Here is a 21272-nt window from a genome sequence, read left to right on the forward strand (position 1 = left end):
TGAAGTGCATAGGAGAGAGTATTTCCCACAGGTCTACGTATTAGCGTTTCTTCTCGTATTCGTGTATGAAGGGTAAGAAGAATGATTGCTTAAATGTTTCCGTGTACGCTGTAATCAGTCTATCTCTTCTTCACAATCCTCATGGGAGCAATGCATAGATGGGTGTAGCATATTGCTGGATTGCTCAGTTAAACTGATACTTGAAACGTTGTAAGTATTCTTTCGCGGGATAGTTGGCGTCTATCTCCAAGCTTCAACAACTTAGGTTTGACATTAGAATTGTGAAATTTCCCCGATGGTCCAAAAAACCTATGACCATTATTGCATACTCTCACTATAATGTGGACACTGTACACAGGCCTTGGCGGGTCTATCGGTACCGACCTTCGACCACAGATATAGGTACATAGGGCATGGCGACTTTTTCCTGGCACCAAAATCTCTATAGCAATATCAAGTGACTTTTGACAAAACATCCGTGGAACTATCTTGTGCATATCGTTGTGCAGATCGTTTCGTGAAGGGAACTCCCCTTCTAAATTTTTCCGTGTAAGTATTATTAGTTTAATATTTCTTGAAACCTCCTAAACAGTTGATTATACCACTTTTATTCCCAGAAAGGTACTCTCACGTAAATAACAGGTTTAAAGTGATCTGAATGTTTCCAGGCGCACTTTACGCTCTGAAATATTTCTTGGAATATTAGGCTACAAAGGAGCTTACTCCCTTCCGGCATGCTGTATGGCTGCAACTTACTAGGATTCAGTGAAACTACAGAACAGTAAAAGTTGCACATAATTTTGTTTTATTTAAGTGAATACCGGTTTTGGACTTTAACCCGTTATTAAGTCATCCACATAAGTTCCTTTTTTTTTATTTATTCGTATGGCTAGGGCCCCCCAGTCGGGGAGACCGTTCGCCGGCTGCCCGGTCTTTCAATTTGATGCCACTTCGGCAAGCTGCAGTCGACGAGATTGATAAGATTATGATGAGGACAGCGCAACACCCAGTCCCTGGACAGGGAAAATTCCCCACCCAGCCGGGAATCGAACCGGGCCCAGAGGATGACAATCCGTCACTCTGACCATTCAGCTGCCGGGGGAGGACTACATATAAGTCCTAACATATTACCATAATGTTTGCACTCTAGCCACATTGCTTGTATGGCTCAGACAAGCAATGTGGCCAGCGTGCAGACATTATGGTGTTATGGTCGGGCTTATATGGATGGCTTGATAATCAACTGAAATCCAAAACCGGTCGCCGTTTAAATAAAAACAAATTTATGTGCAACTTTGACTATTTTGCGGTTTCACTGAACAAAAGTGCTTTTTCTTTCCTATGCCTTCCCTAGGATGAAGGACGCAGGGGATTATGGATACAAACACTGAAATGCAAAAATTTCAAGCCAAACACGCACACTTGTGTCTGTCCCAAACCCTTCGAGTAAAACTGTTTTGACAGAGCAGAGATTGGAGAGAAATGGCTTCGCATTGATGTTGTGCCAGCAAAATTTGATTTTTTTTAGCACCTTCGGGCAAAGAGGCACAAGCTTCGTAAACCTCCGAGGAAGAGGTGTTCACTAGACAAAACTTCATGTGCTGAAACTTCTCACATTTCTCGTAATTCTGGGTATTTACATTGTATTAGTGTGTGGATATGAGGGGGATAAATTTAAGCAATAGTTGTAAAAATATGACTGCAGCAATATGATATTTCAAGTAACACTGTCGTAATGCGTTTTAGACTAAGTGTAGAAATTCTTTTCCGTGTACATTTTCGTTTGGTGGACTGGTGCAGCAGAAAACGACTTTTCTTTGTCTTCAGTCACTGCACTTTGTTTTGAAGTGAACGCTGGGACAAGCAAATGATTTAAATACGAAAAGAAGACATTTCACTGGAAGTGCTTTACATTTTATGCTAGAAGGAAACTTGATTTCGTTCGATGGGATGAAGTTTGGTGCGTTTATATTACGGTTCTTTTGTTCTTTTTTATGATGATCTGTGTAGAGACGAAGTCTAAGTATTGCTTAGCCATCTATAATAAATATTTTATCCGATCAGGGCTCTGTCCATACGCAAAATGCACATTTTATACTGTGCACATGTCTCCTTAATGCAATATGCATCTAATAATTGGTAATTCGCAAAGTTAATCGGGAAGTAACTGTTGTGAAACTAAATTTCTACTCTGTTTAAACAATAATTTATCACTACTAGTTGTGCTTAAACAACCTGCTTTGAATGGAGCAAAGTTATCAGGAAATCCACTGAAAAATATCAGAAAAGAAATCAGAAAGCAGAGCGCTGCCCTGAACTTCAGCCGATGTTTTGAGAGCGATCACGTGATTCTCTGTTCCAACCACGCCAAGTATATAGCCACTCTACTGTCTACTTCGTCTATTAGTATCTATGGCCGTAGGTACTGGCCGATCTCGTGTCATCTTACGCCAATGACGTCACCGGATGCCGTGTGGAAAGCCGAGTGGTCAGCACACTGTTCCCCAGACCGTTGCCAGTTTTCGTGACCGGAGCCGCTACTAATGGGTCAAGTGGCTCTTCACTTTGCTTACGATGTTTAGTGCTCCCAGTTCCACTCCTCCTAACATGGAAAAATCTCTCGCAGAACCGTGAATCGAAGGCGTGTCCTCCGCATGGCCGTCAGCTGCAGTAACCACTTCTTTATGGAGGTACACTGTATATTCTTATTATTCCCTGTTATTCCTGTTTGCTTTCAACGATTGAGACTATCTGATCATTCCACTTCATATCCCCACAAATTGTTGTACCCAGGTACATGTATGAATTGACTGATTCCACGTGCGACATATAGCTCTTTTTTATTTCATTTTATTACCTTCCGGTTCGTGCCCACCCAGCCACCCCAGTAGCGGAAAGACGATACAATAGCTTGTTTGAGGCCAATTTCGTGGCAGTAATGAGAATACGAATGCAACTACAATACAACGCCGGATCTCAAAGCGGAGAAAATCTCCGACCCGGCCGGGAACCGAACCTGGGCCCCACCGGTTAGCAATCTGCCGTACAGACCACACAGCAGCCGAGGTGGACCTTCATAGAAAATTAAGAACTGAGTTTTTTGAAGTACACAATTTTAAATTTCCTAATATTTATACCAAGTTGCCAGTATTTTAATTTCAAATCTTATCGAGATCTGGCTGAGTATTTGTACAGAATTTTTCAGAGAGCGCTCCATTATTGGTAAGTAACTTATAAATTAACTCGAAGAAAATGATTTAGCGTCAAAACAGTCAGCGCGGATTCAGAAAATATCACTCGAGTGCAACGCAACTATCTCTTTATTCACTCGAAGTAATGAACGCTGACAAAAAGGGATCTCAAACTGATTCCATATTTCTACATATTCATCCACATAGATACTCTGCAAATTACATTTAAGTGCCTGGCAGAGGGTTCATCGAACCACCTTCACAATTCTCTATTATTCCAATCTCGTACAGCACGCGGAAAGAACGATCACCTATATCTTTCCATGCGAGATCTGATTTCCCTTATTTTATTATGGTGATCGTTTCTCCCTATATAGTCCGGCGTCAATAAAATGTTTTCGCGTTCGGAAGAGAAATCTTGTGTTTGAAATTTCGTAAGAAGATTCCCCCCGCAATGAAAAACGCCTTTGTTTTAATGATGTCCACCGCAAATAGTGTATCATTTCAGTGACACTTTCTACCCTATTTCGCGATAATACAAAGCATGCTGATATACTTTGAACTTTTTCGATGTACTCCGTCAATACTATCCGGTACGGATCCCACACCGCGCAGCAGTATTCTAAAAGAGGACGGGCAAGCGTAGTGCAGGCAGTCTCTTCAGTAGATCTGTTACGTTTTCTAAGTGTCCTCCCAATAAAACGCAGTGTTTGGTAGCCTTCCCCACAACATTTTCTATGTGTTCCTTCCAATTTAGGTTGTTCGTAATTGTAATTCCCAGCTATTTAGTTGAATTTACGGTCATTTGATTTGAGTGATTTATCGTGTAACCGAAGTTTAGCCGATTCCTTTTAGCACTCATGTGGATGACCTCACACTTTTCGTTATTTAGGATCAAATGCCAATTTTCGCATCATACCGATATCTTTTCTAAATCGTTTTGCAATTTGTTTTGATCTTCTGATGACTTTATTAGTGGATACCGCGGTTCGATCGTATCCGCATTGTTACTTTGTGCCTGAAAGGGCTCTCAACAAAGGAAGTGTCCAAGCGTTTCGGAGTGAACCAAAACAATATTGGTCGGACATGGAGGCGATACAGAGAGACATTAACTGTCGGTGACATGCACACTCATGCCACCGAAGGGCTACTACTGCAGTGGATGACCGCTACCTACAGATTATAGCTCGGAGGAACACTGACATCAACGCCACCATGTTGAATAATGCTTTTCGTGCAGCCACAGGACGTCGTGTTACGACTCAAACTGTGCGCAATAAGCTGCATGATGCGCAACTTCACTCCCGATGTCCATGGCGAGGTCCATTCTTGCAACCACGACAGTGTGGTACAGATGGGCCGAACAACATGCCGAATGGACCGCTCATGATTGGCGTCACGTACTCTTCATTGCCTGCAACAAGACCATAGTCGGAGACGTGTCTGGTGGCAACCCGGTCCGGCTGAATGCCTTAGACACGCTGTCCAGCGAGTGCACCAAAGTGGAGATACCCTGATGTTTTGGGGTGGCATTATGTGGGGCCGACGTATGCCGCTGGTGGTCATGGAAGGCGCCGTAACGGCTGTACGATACATGAATGCCATCCTCCGACCGACAGTACAACCATATCGGCAGCATATTGGCGAGGCATTTGTCTTCATGGCCCCCATCGTGCACATCGTGTGAATGACTTCCTTCAGGATAACGATATCGCTCGACTAGAGTGGCCAGCATGTTCTCCACACATGAACACTATCAAACATACCTGGGATAAATTGAAAAGGACTGTTTATGGATGACGTGTCCCAACAACCACTCTGAGGGATCTACTCCGAATCGCCGTTGAGTAGTAGAACAATCTGAACCAACATTGCCTTGACGAACTTGTGGATAGTATGCCACGACGAATATAGGTATGCATCAATGCAAGAGGACGAGCTACTGTGTATTAGAGGTACCGGTGCGTACAGCAGTCTGGACCACCATGTCTGAAGGTCTCGCTGTATGGTGTACAACATGCAGTGTGTAGTTTTCATTGGCAATGATAAGGGCGGAAACTAAATATTTTTTTAAATATTTTGAACGTAGCTGCACAACAGAAACGGTTCCACGTAATAAAATTAGAACCAGCCGACCACTGCAACTGGTCGGCTGGTTATAATTTTGTTAAGGGCGGAAATGGTGTTTATGTTGCTCTCTATTCCAATTTTCTGAACAGGTTCGGGGACTGTCGGAAGCGAGGTGATCCAGAACTTTTTTTGATGCGGTACTGAGAGGTGGCAGGCCACTCTTCCACCTCAACAACATTGTCAGTCAGAACAACATTTATATTTTAGGGCGTGATTCCCAGTACTAGATTTGCTGTATGTGGATAATGACTTTTCCCACCCGAGTAAATTGTGGGCACAATGTTCTTGTAACACAATGTTCTTGTAACTGCATGTGTAACCTGTAGAAAACTCGAACCCGGGAGGTCGTGGCGGATGCGACCAAAAACAGGGAGCGGGAAGAATTGGAAGCCATCATTGCTACGCACCACGACCTGGAAGAGCAAGTGATTCTGGGAAACAGCGCTCGGTGGTTCTTATCTGCAGAGGGGCTTCTGCCCGAAGCTCTGTCCTCCTTCCGCTTAGTGTAGGTCAGAAGGGCGCTGGTTTCCAAAACAGGCGCCCCTCTGTCACAGAAGACTGCCATATGATTGAAAGTGGTTGGAGGAATCCATGTAAGAGAGTCTGCTATAAACTGAGTTTTTATGCAAACGGGGGGAAAGTCATAAAACTCTGTGCATGTTAGAATCTGGGAAGATACAGACAAAGCGGAGATCACTTCATAAACGAGGAACTCTAGTCCCGTCTACTTAGATTTTTTTTACCAAAATATGGCCATCTTTACCGTGAGAGCGACGCCTCCCTAGTCTAAAATCTTCTTTTTTCAGAGAACAGAGATTTGGAGTCTATGATTGGCTCCTCTCAGGTTGTGCAAAGTAGAGGTTTGTTACCCCAGCGATGCTGAGTCTGGATTGGCTACCAGGCCAGCAGAACAGTCATGAGTGGAGAAGTGGAAGAACCGAAATAAAATGTTCAAACGTACCTACGTTCTGTATTTTAATTTAAAAAACCTACCTGTTACCAACTGTTCGTCTAAAATTGTGAGCCATATGTTTGTGACTATTACAGCACCATCTATCACAAAGCGAAAAAAGTGGTCCAACTACAACATTCATATTTCTTTATGCACTACACGAATATATAATAAAAATGTGGGTTCCTATTTAAAAAAACGCAGTTGCTATCCGTTTGACCGATGTCAGCGCCATCTAGCGCCATTTGGTTTCCCCCTTCAAGCTAGACAGGTTTAGTTCTTTGTAGTTTTTTCGTTTGATGCTTATTTTGTGAGATATTTGGCTCGGTCACGATCAATGGACCACCCTGTATACCATCTGTTCTAGGCAGTTTTACGGGAAGGCATTTATTGATGTTTTTTTCACCGCTCAAAAAATGAAATTTTCCCGATTGTATTTTGAAAATATGAAGTAACAATAACAATAAAAACTCTACGAACATTTTATATTGCTTATGTACAAGTAATACAGTTATTTTCATAAAACATGTATTAGTTATTAATCTTCCTTCGAGTTAATAGGTACTTGCCTTACTTCGCGTTGGGCACTTGTACCATTGAGTTGAAGTTAATTACGTTACACGTTGAACTGGAAATACACTCCTGGAAATTGAAATAAGAACACCGTGAATTCATTGTCCCAGGAAGGGGAAACTTTATTGACACATTCCTGGGGTCAGATACATCACATGATCACACTGACAGAACCACAGGCACATAGACACAGGCAACAGAGCATGCACAATGTCGGCACTAGTACAGTGTATATCCACCTTTCGCAGCAATGCAGGCTGCTATTCTCCCATGGAGACGATCGTAGAGATGCTGGATGTAGTCCTGTGGAACGGCTTGCCATGCCATTTCCACCTAGCGCCTCAGTTGGACCAGCGTTCGTGCTGGACGTACAGACCGCGTGAGACGACGCTTCATCCAGTCCCAAACATGCTCAATGGGGGACAGATCCGGAGATCTTGCTGGCCAGGGTAGTTGACTTACACCTTCTAGAGCACGTTGGGTGGCACGGGATACATGCGGACGTGCATTGTCCTGTTGGAACAGCAAGTTCCCTTGCCTGTCTAGGAATGGTAGAACGATGGGTTCGATGACGGTTTGGATGTACCGTGCACTATTCAGTGTCCCCTCGACGATCACCAGTAGTGTACGCCCAGTGTAGGAGATCGCTCCCCACACCATGATGCCGGGTGTTGGCCCTGTGTGCCTCGGTCGTATGCAGTCCTGATTGTGGCGCTCACCTGCACGGCGCCAAACACGCATACGACCATCATTGGCACCAAGGCAGAAGCGACTCTCATCGCTGAAGACGACACGTCTCCATTCGTCCCTCCATTCACGCCTGTCGCGACACCACTGGAGGCGGGCTGCACGATGTTGGGGCGTGAGCGGAAGACGGCCTAACGGTGTGCGGGACCGTAGCCCAGCTTCATGGAGACGGTTGCGAATGGTCCTCGGCGATACCCCAGGAGCAACAGTGTCCCTAATTTGCTGGGAAGTGGCGGTGCGGTCCCCTACGGCACTGCGTAGGATCCTACGGTCTTGGCGTGCTTCCGTGCGTCGCTGCGGTCCGGTCCCAGGTCGACGGGCACGTGCACCTTCCGCCGACCACTGGCGACAACATCGATGTACTGTGGAGACCTCACGCCCCACGTGTTGAGCAATTCGGCGGTACGTCCACCCGACCTCCCGCATGCCCACTATACGGCCTCGCTCAAAGTCTGTCAACTGCACATACGGTTCACGTCCACGCTGTCGCGGCATGCTACCAGTGTTAAAGACTGCGATGGAGCTCCGTATGCCACGGCAAACTGGCTGACACTGACGGCGGCGGTGCACAAATGCTGCGCAGCTAGCGCCATTCGACGGCCAACACCGCGGTTCCTGGTGTGTCCGCTGTGCCGTGCGTGTGATCATTGCTTGTACAGCCCTCTCGCAGTGTCCGGAGCAAGTATGGTGGGTCTGACACACCGGTGTCAATGTGTTCTTTTTTCCATTTCCAGGAGTGTATATATACAAAACAAAGCCGTAAACAGAACTACATGTAAGGCACTGTGTCGTTACGTACTCCTCCGTCAGTAGCCACCAAGTGCTTGTGTTCGACGTTTCTCTCCATAATCATTGACGCCCATCCATATTGTGACTCAGAACATATAGCTAATCGAAGGAGGTTGCCAAATGGCAGTCAAGAAAAATTTAAGTCGTAGCACTGTACAGGAAATGCAAAAACTGGAATTTGTTCCTTTGACCTCCGTCGTTATCATTGGCAAAGGTACCACCCACCTGCTTCCATGGCCCATACTCAGTTGATTCGCTAATTAACTGTAGTGGATACGAGTCTGACTGTCTGTGACAATGAGCTGTTCGTGTATTCGTTGAGCGTTCCTCCATCGTCATAATCAAAGTGCATTTGCAGCTTCATTTGCACACGGAGTTCCTTGATCTTCCACGATAGTTACGATACTGCATTCAGCTGATTCAGATAACTTCGAATCCACTTTCGCTTGTGAGATCCGCCAAACGATCACGCATAAAAGAATGCATTTCTCTTGGTTAAAGGACGACCCAGAATCATAGATAACGAAATAGACGTCGAATACATCCAGTGTAGTATCTTGCAGGGGTACCTTTCTTTGTACGCCCACATTACGCATACTTCCTTCTTATTGTAATGGGAAAAGTATTTGATGTATAGTACCGGTAATAGTTGACTATTGAAGTTTCGAGAGACGTTGAAGGTAAAATTAGAGATATTCTTGCTCACACAGAGGCTTATCAGTAACCATCCTTCCCACAAACTATGGGACAGGAAAGGGGGGGGGGGGTTAGCAATAAAGTACCCTCCGCTGCACATCGTAAGGCAGCTTACAGGACATAAATGTATACGAATATGGAGACTCTAGAAAACATCTCGTATGATGAGAGGAAAAAAAGCAAAGAGATATTTGATTCAGAGTGAAAGCTTTCATGATAACAATGGGAAATGCAAAGCTAAGCGTACATGCGTATTGTCTGTCAAATCTCGACAGAATCAAGGTAGAGCACTTGCCCATGAAAGGCAAATGTCCCGAGTTCGAATCCTGGTCCGGCACACAGTTTTAATCTGACATGAAGTTTCATAATTTATCTGTTATCAACATCAATAGCCAAAGAATGTTATCCCATATCACAAGACAAGGGAAAATATTAAGAATAAAAAAAAATATGTATGTTATTTGGAACAACAATATCCAGTTACGAAGGAGGGTAAATGTGTAGAAACTTCACCACGAACGTATAAAACGAGTATTTGTCGCCTAGAGGACAAAATACGGCCTTATCGAGTATCGAACCAGGTTTGTGACTTACATCTCAAAAAAATGAAAAAAAAATGTGTGTTGAAAAATATGAGAACAATATTTCCTTACCGTGTAGCCTTTGTAATAGGGAGAAACTGAAATCTCAGAGCTATTAGTCATTGCTTCTGTTGCTACGTAGCAGATAAAGCTGGGAGACGCTGCGTTCATTAGTTCAGACAGAGAAATAACGAAGAAGAAATTTTCTTTGGCTTTGCTTTTATTTAAGCACGTCAGTTCCATACATGCACTCGTATACATCGCTAAATGAGTTTGACTTTGAAATCTTTCTCCCCAGTCTTAGTCAGGTAAAGTCTCTTGTAGGGGCCACTAATTACCTGTGGTAGAGCTCGAAAGAAACACATACAATTAAATGAGCCGATGGACGAGGATTGATTTCTCTGGTATTGTCTTCGTTTTCTTAGAGAGGACGACAATTGGACCCAAAGAGTAAAGAATATAATGTTGCCTTGCAAAAGATAGCAGAGACAGTGTTCTAAATTACACACATCAAAGAAAGTTTTCTATCACCCCGGATCCCAGAACTGAAGATAAACGTTGACTATGGATATTGTGTCACAGACACAGTCCCTTTGACTGTTCAGAGATGTCACTAAACCCGCCCAAAGATGTAAACAACCATGCATGCGCAACGCCTATTAGACGGAGGGGGTCCGACAGCCGATCAGTTCCAGTCATTCTACCAGGAAGGAGGTACAAGGCTCGTGTTCTCTGTAGGTCAACCATGCCTAGACTCAATACCGCGGTTCGATCATGTCCGCATTGTTACTTTGTGCCAAGAAGTGCTCTCAACAAGGGAAGTGTCCAGGCGTCTCGAAGTGAACCAATGTTGTTCGGACATGGAGGAGATAGAGACATTAACTGTCGATGACATGCCTCGCTCAGGCCGCCCAAAGGCTACTACTGCAGTGGATGACCGCTACCTACGGATTATGGCTAGGAGGAGTCCTGACAGCAACGCTGCCATGTTGAATAATGCTTTTAATGCAGCCACAGGACGTCCTGTTACGATTCAGACTGTGCGCAATAGGCTGCATGATGTGCAACTTCACTCCCGACGTCCATGACGGCGTCCATCTTCAGAACCACGACACCATGCAGCGCGGTACAGATTGCCGAATGGACCGCTCAGGATTGGCATCACGTTCTCTTCACCGATAAATGTCCCATATGCCTGCAACCACACAATCGTCAGAGACGTGTTTGGAGGCAACCCGGTCAGGATTAACGCCTTAGACATACTGTCCAGCGAGTGCAGCAAGGTGGAGGTTCCCTGCTGTTTTGGGGTGGCATTATGTGGGGCCGACGTACGCCGCATGTGGTCACGGAAGTCGCTGTAATGGCTCTACGATACGTGAATTCCATCCTCCGATCTGTCGTGCAACCATATGGGCAGCATACTGGCGAAGCACTCGTCTTCATGGACAATAATTCGCGCCCCCATCGTGCACAACTTGTGAATGACTTCCTTCAGGATAAAGACACCGCTCGACTAGAGTGGCCAGTATGTTCTCCAGACATGGACACTATCAAAATGCCTGGGATAGATTGAAGAGGGCTGTTTGTGGACGACGTAACCCACCAACCACTCTCAGGGATCTACGCCGAATCGCCGTTGAGGAGAGGGGCAATCTGAACCAACATTGCCTTGATGAACTAATGGATAGTATGCCACGACGGATACAGGCATGCATCAATGGAAGAGGACGTGCTACTGGGTATTAGAGGTTCCTGTGTTTACAGAACTCTGGTGGTACAACATGCAATGTGGGGTTTTCATGAGCAATAAAACGAGCGCCGGCGTTGTGGCCGAGCGGTTCTAGCCACTTCAGTCTGGAACCGCGGTGCTGCTCCGGTCGCAGGTTCGAGTTCTGCCTCGGGCTTGGATGTGTGTGATGTCAAATGGCTCTGAGCACTATGGGACTTAACAGCTGTGGTCATCAGTCCCCTAGAACTTAGAACTACTTAAACCTAACTAACCTAAGGACATTACACACATCCATGCCCGAGGCAGGATTCGAACCTGCGACCGTAGCAGTCGCGCGGTTCCGGACTGCGCGCCTAGAACCGCGAGACCATCGCGGCCGGCTGTGTGATGACCTTACGTTAGTTGGGTTTAAGTAGTTGTAAGTCTAGGAGACTGATGACAGATGTTACGTCCCATAGTGTTTAGAGACAATAATAAAAAGGTCGCAAATGATGTTTATTTTGACCTCTATTCCAATTTTCTGTACAGGTTCTTGAACTCGCGGAACCGAGGTGATACAAAACTTTTTTCTGATGTGTGTGTATCTCAGTAAAATGAACTCGCTGCGCTGGAGACGTAAAAATAAAACCGGGATTCCACTGTGGATACAGGGCTTCTGTGCAGATAGAACTCAGTAAGTCGTTCTTAACGCAACAAGATCAATAGACGTAACAGTAATTTCAGAAGTGCTGTAATGCACGAACGGCGAACGTTTGTACATCTACGTGCCATTTTTCTTAAAGAAATATTTAATACAGCCAAGGGATGCCATCAAACTATTCGTGGCAGTAAATTTTGATACCGTATGTTACTTTTTTTTCTTGCTTATTTTGTGCGTGTTTAGACATACTGTAGTATATTAATGCATATTTTAGGGTTTTATAGAACTATTTATAAGGCAGTCGTAAAATAAACATTGTTATGGAGGAAAATTGCAACTTTGCAACTAAATTAACGGCAGTGCAATTTTTTCCATACATGTTTTGCTTTTTTTGTTTCTGAAGCATCTTCATTGGACTCTAATAAATGTCTTTTCATTGTATATAATAAACGCATTATATAGTAGTTACAAGTATGTTACTATATTACGTTATGTCCTGTTATTCTCTTGTTTTTAAGGTCAGAAACAATTTCTCCAGCACAAGTTTCGTGATGTTAAATTATCGTTTGGTATTACTTACGATTTGCGATGTTGTTGATCCATGTCTGGCGTCCTGGAGATGTATTTACTCGGTCTTCATGCTGCCGATGCCAATTTTCGGTTTTTCGACCACATTTATTTCAACACATCACTTCCATTTTTCACTGTATACTGGATATGTGTTTTTATAGAGTACAGTGTTGACAACTGTCGCTGTGCGATTGTCTTACGTCTTTTATTTGTGTCTGGTGTATATATTTGGTTTAATAGTTGTTCATTTGTTGTGTGTGTGTGTGTGTGTGTGTGTGTGTGTGTGTGTGTGTGTATCAGAGAGAGAGAGAGAGAGAGAGAGAGAGAGAGAGAGTAACTTATTATCTAATCTGGTTATGTTTTTATCTCTGTTTGTTATTGTTTTGCTGGCTAACATTATCAGTGAGTTTTTGCTTATATTGATTTTTAGTTTATAAAAGTGCAAGAAAAATAAATGTGATCTCTGCTGCTGCAAATAATTTATATAAGGTGCATGCTTTATAACTTTTAGCATACTGCAGGCTGAATTTGATTCATCTGACAAACGGGTTCTTATCGTGTCTTTAATGCTATTCATCTTAGAAAATAAGTGCTCGGAGGAATAGCTAGATGAAAATATTGTCAAGCCAGCTTCTTTAGAGAATTATATGTGTCTGGAATTGAATTCGACGTTTCCATAATTTTAATGTTGGCATTGTTTCTCATATTTCCTGATAGTCTTTCTAATTCGTTTACTTCCAGTTGTTTTCTTGCCAAGATAAATTTTTTGAGTCCATACTGAAATAGTATACCAGCTGCATTTGAATTTCTTCAATTCCCAACCACTCAATTTTAGAAAAGTTCAGTTTATCTAGTGAAGTCACATCTGGATAAATAGTGTAACACATTTTAGTGTTTCCGACAACTCTTTAGACTGAGGAAACCTCCATGAAAATTTTTTGACTATTGCATGTATTACAGGAGAAGATTCCTCAGAGACTTTTTTTTTGTCTGGTTCTCCGTGTAGGTCCAAATCGGCGGTAAATTGTGTTCATATTTGGAAAATACTTGGAGTTTGTGTAAACAATGCTGCTTTTAAAATACAGTTAAGCTCAATAGCGCAAATAAGATCTATGTTTACAATAACTGTTTGATTGTGCCTTTGAAGCTTTATGTTCAGATAATTGAAGAGCTGGTACATGTCCGTAACATACATTAACAATCTCTCTTTGTAAAAACTGCTTGATTGCTTCCAACAATCCTCAAATCTTTGAAGTACGTTGCCGCGGCTCAACCAGCAAACATATTTATCCATCAGTAAGTCACTTTACACCGTGTTGACTTCATCTAACAATACTTCGCCCTTTCTTTTATTAGAAGCTTGCGACACTATAAAGTTCACTATTTTTGTGACTACAGCCATATATTTCCAAGGCAAACCATCCTTTGCATGCAAGGCTTGTTGATGTATAATGCAGTGGAATTCAAGAATAGAATGTCCAATGTGTGCTTGGAATAAATAAACAAAACCACTTTTCTACCATATTGGCAGCAACATCACTCAGTATCAAAACAATTTTGCTTAAATCTGTTTCTCTTCCAGTAAGTGAATTTTTAACAGGTATACAAATATCCGTGCCCATAGTAGTTTCTGGCAACGATATTATCGCATTCAGTTCTCCTTTGATGTCGTTTGCAACACAGTATCGAGCAAACACAGCTAAACGGGCAGATTTGATTACGTTTGTACTTTTGTCAAGAGGCAACAAAATATACGGAATGTAAGGAGAGGACTTGATGTCATTTTTTATCGTTCTTTTACATTTTCCGGCAGTTTTAGGATTTTGTCTTTTATTGTTTTTCTATACAAAGGGGTATCTATGATGCTCTTAATTATCTTACTTTTATTTTCAGAATCTTCGAGAACTGTTGGAGCACATGCTAATCACAGACATACATTATTAAACTGGCAAAGGCGCATCTTTTACTGAAGCCTGACTTTTGGTGAGGTCAGATGGCGGCGTCAGAAAGTTACGCACTGTACTACTACCAGTTTCTGAAACGAAGTGACGTTGTAAGCTTTATGACGTCGGCTGAACAGGTTCTGCTGCTGAGCAAATACTTGCGTACTAGTAATTTTTGAGAACATTTCTCGTGGAGAACAGCGTTTATCCTTTGTACTTTAACATGAACATAAACAGTCTCTACCGCAGGCAGTTGACATTCGTGGAGTTCATAGCGCTTGCTACGTTCACCGCCATCGTCTGTCAACATGGTATGAGGTCTCAAGATGATTACTAACTGACTAATAACGGCTTCTTGAGGTCGAGACTGTTTATGTTCATTTTAAATTTGCGTACTAGAAAGGTTTAACACATTCATTGTAGAATCGTGCTACAAGAAGAGCGCCAAGTTACGTACGTGCACCTTTAAAGCAGTCTGTAGTTTTCGTAAGAACATTCAAACGAATGAAGACACCTCTTATCAACGCCTAATAATACGTTCTACTTATACGAATACTTTCACAACGACCATACTATTTGAAGAAAATTCAAAATTGATAAAAATGGTTAAAACACATCATTCAACTACGTCTGTTCATACTAGACTTCTAAAAACACCTAAAAACATACACATAATATTTAAGCAAAGCTGGTATTTCATATAAGACAAACCGTAATGTAATAACTTATGCATACATAAAGAACAAAAAGAAAAATATGAACGGTAAGGTGTTTCTAATTATGCTTGCACTGAGACATGTTACTTTCCTTCTATTACAAATAACCTAAATTGGAACGATCACACAGATAATGTTTTGGGTACAGTAAATCAAAGACTGCGATTCTTTGGCAGAACACCTAGAAGGTGCAACGGGTTTACTAAAGAGACTGCTTACACCACGCTTGTCCGCCCTGTTCTGGAGTATTGCTGTGCGGTGTGTTATCCGCATCAGGTGGGAATGACGGAAGACATCGAAAAAGTTCAAAGAAGGGCAGCTAGTTTTGTATTATCGCGAAATAGGGGCGTGTTTGGCGACATGGCGGTGAACGCACATTGGAAGCGTGTATTCGTCATCGCCATACTGGCGTATCACCCGGCGTGATGGTATGGGGCGCCATTGGTTACACGTCTCGGTCACCTGTTGTTCGCACAGACGGCGCTTTGAACAGTGGACGTTACATTTCAGATGTGTTACGACCCGTGGCTCTACCCTTCATTCGATCCCTGCGAAACCCTACATTTCAGCAGGATAATGCACGACCGCATGTTGCAGGTCCTGTACGGGCCTTTATGGATACAGAAAATCTTCGACTGCTGCCCTGTCCACCACATTCTCCAGATCTCTCACCAATTGAAAACGTCTGGTCAATGATGGCCGAGCAACTGGCTCGGCACAAAAGGCCAGTCACTACTCTTGATGAACTGTGGAACTGTGGTATCATGTTGAAGCTGCATGGGCAGCTGTACCTGTACACGCCATCCGAGCTCTGTTTGACTCAATGCCCAGGCGTATCAAGGCCGTTATTACGGCCAGAGGTGGTTGTTCTGGGTACTGATTTCTCAGGATCTATGCACCCAAATCGCGAGAAAATGTAATTACATGTCAGTTCTAGTATAATATATTTGTACAATGAATACCCGTTTACCATCTCCATTTCTTCTTGGTGTAGCAATTTTAATGGCCAGTTGTGTAGCTGGGCTGCTAGCGGCGAAATCAGTTTAAACTAAACGTCTTTCAGGGACGTTGGTCTCTTTCACCTGCGAGACGATCATCTCCCCTTCACGCGACTTGGTCAACAGGTTGCCGCCGCCTTCAATGACTTAGACAAAATCGCTTACGAAAGCCTTGCCAATGGCTTTGCAAAGCTACACCGCCACAGCTCATCGTATAACATAATGAGGTAGGCACTGCAAACTCCTTACCAAGAGGAGATGATACACACGTGTGCTTATATTTCGTTGTCATTCAGATTGTCAACCGGTCATGTTCACGTTCTTTGGCAGGAGCAACACGTTCATGTCGTCGTCAGCTCTATGAGACTGAGATAGCATATGTCGGATCTCTGCGCAGACTGCAAACGCACTTTCTGCTATCCTCTTCCCCAGCCCCTCCACCCGCTTTCCGCGTCTCCACAGCCGCACATAACTCATCGCCCGACACGGCCTGAAGCCAGCTTATCTGCACGCCACACATGTGCCACCAGCTCCACGCAACAAAGCATACCGCAGCCCGCATTCTCTCTCTCTCTCTCTCTCTCTCTCTCTGTCTCTCTCTTTTCGCCCCTTCACCACTGTGAGTGACAGAAAGGGCACGACGTGTATCGCCGTCAGGGCCAGATGAGACACGCCGCAGAGCTGGCGATTCGTAGACACATCAGTATTACGTCAACGCGACCAACACGACGACTGAGAACGTTCGTTACGAGCAAGTATGAATTAATGAAGCTTGTGAGCTGCTTGTGGACTGAGTTAGATGCTGAGTAAATAATCGTAATAGCGGTAACTAAATGACTTTTTTAACACACTGAAGAATACAAAGTTCATAACTAAAAGTGTGACTGACAGGCGAGATAGCTTTAAACATAAAAAATTCGACTAGGCATTCTCGCCTCCACGCATCCCTTTTCAATAAATCGACCTCCGTTTGAAAAGCATACTCGTATGTACATGTGTGTGTCCGCCTCTCTCAAATAAAGCATTCCAAAGAACTAAAATATACGTACGCAGAGTGATTCAGGAGGAAAGGTGGAATGATAGTAACACTGATTCTAAAAAAAAAGCTTCATATGGACATGTGCCTTACCCCGAATGGTTCCCTAGATAGAACTCCTCAAAGCATGTACCTTTCCTGCTGACTCATCCTGTATAATTGGGATTATGAGTGCTTTCATAAAAACAGTCTTATATGGTATTTAAAGTTTGTAAGTATATTTAACATTAAACGTTGTCAGCTTTGATTGTAGAAGTGGTGTTGTTGTGATCATCAGTCGAGGTATTGGTTTCATGCAGCTTTCCATGTTACTCTATCTTGAGCAAAGTGTTTATCTCTGCGTAACTACTGTAACCTACATCCGTTTGAACCTGCTCACCACAGTCAAGCCTTGGTCTCCCTCAACTATCTCACTGCCACCCCTCCCCCTCCACCACCAACCCTCACGAAAATTGGGAAAATGACGATTCCATGATGGCTCAATATGTGTCGTACTAACCAGTCCCCTCTTGTAGGTAAGGTGTACCATGAAACTCTTTTCTCCCCAACTCGGTTCACTACATCGTCATTTGTTATTCGGTTTACCGACCAGATCTTTTTCAGCATCCTTCTGTAACACCATATTTTAAAATATTTTGTATTCTTTTCATCTAAACCACTTATCGTCCACATCGCACTTACACGCAAGGCTACAGTTCAGAAAAACTTCGTACCAATAATCAAATAAATATTCAACGATAACGGACTACTCTTTTTCAGAAATGCTTTTCTTGCTGCTGTCAGTGTGCATTTTATAGCCTCTCTACTTCAGCCATCGACAGTAATTTTTCTGCCGAAATAGCTTACCTTATCGACTATATTTGTGTCTCATTTCCTAATCTCGTTCCCTCAGCATCACTTTATTTAATTCGACTTCTTTCCATTACTTTTGTATAACTTTTGCTGGTGTAGAGGTAGCGACTATTCAGTTGTCTGCAGAGAAGTATTAACAGCAGAGTGCGTCGTTCAGTAGATCTCAGTTAATTCCACCTTTGACTACACTCCGTTCATCATAAGAATGAACCTGATGTAAACAAACACAAACGAGACGATTGGTCAGAAGCCATAGCACAAGTACATTGGTGTTGTCACGCTCTTGGAAGTAGGTCCTACTCATGTATTAGATATATTATTATTAAGTTACGTTAAATGAAAGTTTAAGATATACTAATATATTAACAGTCATCAATGTTTTTCTTAATCAAGCTTTAGCTACGTGGTTTTTATTTCAAAAATCATGTACAGTCATAGCCTTTGCACTCTTGTGCTCCCGCCTTTGATGCGCAGTATGAAAACGGCTGAGGCTGCTCTCTGTTCCGTAGTGAAACACGCGAGTGGAACACTACTAAAATGTGCCGAGAAATAGATTGTTCTTAATAGTTTTCCTAAATTTACAGAAATAGTCGGCTTTGAAGTTTTCCGAAGGACTGTATCATATTTAGTTGAGACAAAGCTGCCGGCCGCGGTGGTCCAACGGTTCTAGGCGCAGCCGGCACGGTAGCTCAGCGTGTTTGGTCAGAGGGCTAGCTGCCCTATGTAATAAAAAACTGAGTTAATGGATCAACAACGAACTGAAACGGGTGTCTTTCGACGTCAGTCCCGAGCAGGTACAACGAACAAAATGAGATTTTAAAAAAAATACGGTCGCAGGTTCGAATCCTGCCTCGGGCATGGATGTGTGTGATGTCCTTAGGTTAGTTAGGTTTAAGTAGTTCTAAGTTCTAGGGGACTGATGACCATAGATGTTAAGTCCCATAGTGCTCAGAGCCATTCTTTTTTAAACAAAGCTACCAGCAGGATGTGCAGCAGAATTGGGTGCGTAATAGATTGAAGTCTACTGAAGTTCGTGGTCCGTCGGTTCAGATCTCGTCAAAGACATTTATTTTTCTCGTTCAATTTGAAATACCTACATCTCGTAATTGTATAATTCATCTTTATTTTTTGTGAATAATGCACGTCTTCTTGTTTCTAATTACATATTGCACGCGCAATTCCTGTTTTCATTCCAAATATAAATTCTTACTTGGTTCAAATAGCTCTGAGCACTATGGGACTTAACATCGGAGGTCATCAGTCCCCTAGACTTAGAACTACCTAAACCTAACTAACCTAAGGACATCACACTCATCCATGCCCGAGGCAGGATTCGAACCTGCGACCGTAGCAGTCGCGCGGTTCCGGACTGAAGCGCCTAGAACCGCTCGGTCACCGCGGCCGGCTAAATTCTTACTTATCAATATTTTATGAAAGACTGTTAAAGTTCCTTGAATTAAGGAAACATAGCAGTTTAATTTTTAAGGCAAAAGTGAAAAATCAAATACTCTTTATTTGGGCTTTCTCCATCGTTTTATAACACAGATGTAGTGTCTTAGAAACATGAAAAACAATCATTTTCACAGCATCCAGCATAAGTACACAAATGGTGTTTTTTTTTACACATTTGCCACTGTATCATTACAATAAGAACCCAACAAAGCTGATCTGCAGCCAAGTTACGGGATTTGGTCCGAGAAGTTACAAGACTGTTAAGCCGCCAGACGTACTGGAACTAACGCACACAGGTGTTTCACGTGTCACTGCCGAACGCTGGCGTGATATAGAATGGCTCGTCATAAAAGGAGAAAATGTGGCGCCTGGTTGGCTTCGTGGATTCTGTTGTTATCAACGTAGCAGGCGACACTTCCAGAACTGAAATGTATTGCTCCGACTCGGATAAGAAAGGAGCTAAGAAATTACCAGACGACTGACTGTAAGTAATACCTACAGTGGCTTCAGTATACAACACTACGGTGAAATTCCTGCAGTATGCTTTTACATCACACGCAGCTCACTCAGAAAAATTACCCTGTGTTGAAGTTAGAAATTCCCGTCACTCTTGTTTGTAATTAGAATACCATGTCACGTGAGAACGAGAGTATTTTATGCTTTCCGTCTAGTCACCAGAAAAGCGAGCGGTATTGCTGGAGTTTTACCGAATATTATTTCATTCTCTCTAAAAATTAAGTGACTTTCGAAGCTATATTGTTTTTTTTGCTCCTCTCTTTATACGTCTGATCTGCAACTGCTCACGTCATTACAGTTCATCTGGATCACTGGTTGGGCAATGCTGCCCCAAGTTTAATGCGCTGGTGAAGCTGTTGTCCCGCACTACGAAAAAAAAAAAAATGGTTCAAATGGCTCTGAGCACTATGGGACTGAGGTCATCAGTCCCCTAGGACTTAGAGTTACTTAAACCTAACTAACCTAAGGACATCACACACATCCATGCCCGAGGCAGGATTCGAACCTGCGACCGTAGCGGTCGCGCGGATCCAGACTGAAGCGCCTAGAACCGCTCGGTCACCACGGCCGGCGCTTTTAACACGATTCACCTCACATGTTAAGTCCCATAGTGCTCACAGACATTTGAACCATTTTCGTGTTAAATCCTGCGGCAATCCGATGGAAGAGCTTGGGTTTTGCAAATGCTCCGAGAACGTTACTTGCTATTAAGTCTAGTGGCAATGGTGAAGTATGGAGGAGATGGCGTTTCTGTGTGGAATTGATTGTGGGCCTCACAATAAGCTTACGGAAACGTCAAATGCTGAGGTATGTGAACAGATCTGAAGATGGTCCTTGCTGACCGAAACCGGCAATCTAAGGACCTAACAAGTTTGTGATCATAGACGGAAATAAAGAAATTTTGTATGTGAACAGATTTTGCAGCAACGTGTACAAAGTCCAGTAGAGAAACAGTTCGGGAACGATGATTGTAGCAGCATTACAGTATAACCTGTTATAAAGCAGAATCATTTAGGAATTGGTTTCCAGACAATAACATCTCTGAAATGGACTGGCCTGCCTGAAGCCAATGGGATGACGTGAAACGTCGACTTGGCTCTAAACGCTAGCGTCCAACATCATTACACTCTCTCGTTTCATCTACTGAGGAACAAATTCAGA

At 43.2% G+C, this 21272-nt stretch overlaps 1 protein-coding gene across 1 annotated transcript in view; it reads left to right on the top strand.

Annotated features, from left to right (window-relative positions):
* LOC124545109 (rabphilin-3A) overlaps positions 1-21272 on the top strand; it is a 1015241-nt gene that overhangs the window by 533320 nt on the left and 460649 nt on the right. The window lies entirely within an intron of this gene.

The sequence above is a fragment of the Schistocerca americana genome, chromosome 8 (genome assembly GCF_021461395.2).
Source record: "Schistocerca americana isolate TAMUIC-IGC-003095 chromosome 8, iqSchAmer2.1, whole genome shotgun sequence".
Taxonomy (NCBI): Eukaryota; Metazoa; Arthropoda; class Insecta; order Orthoptera; family Acrididae; genus Schistocerca; species Schistocerca americana.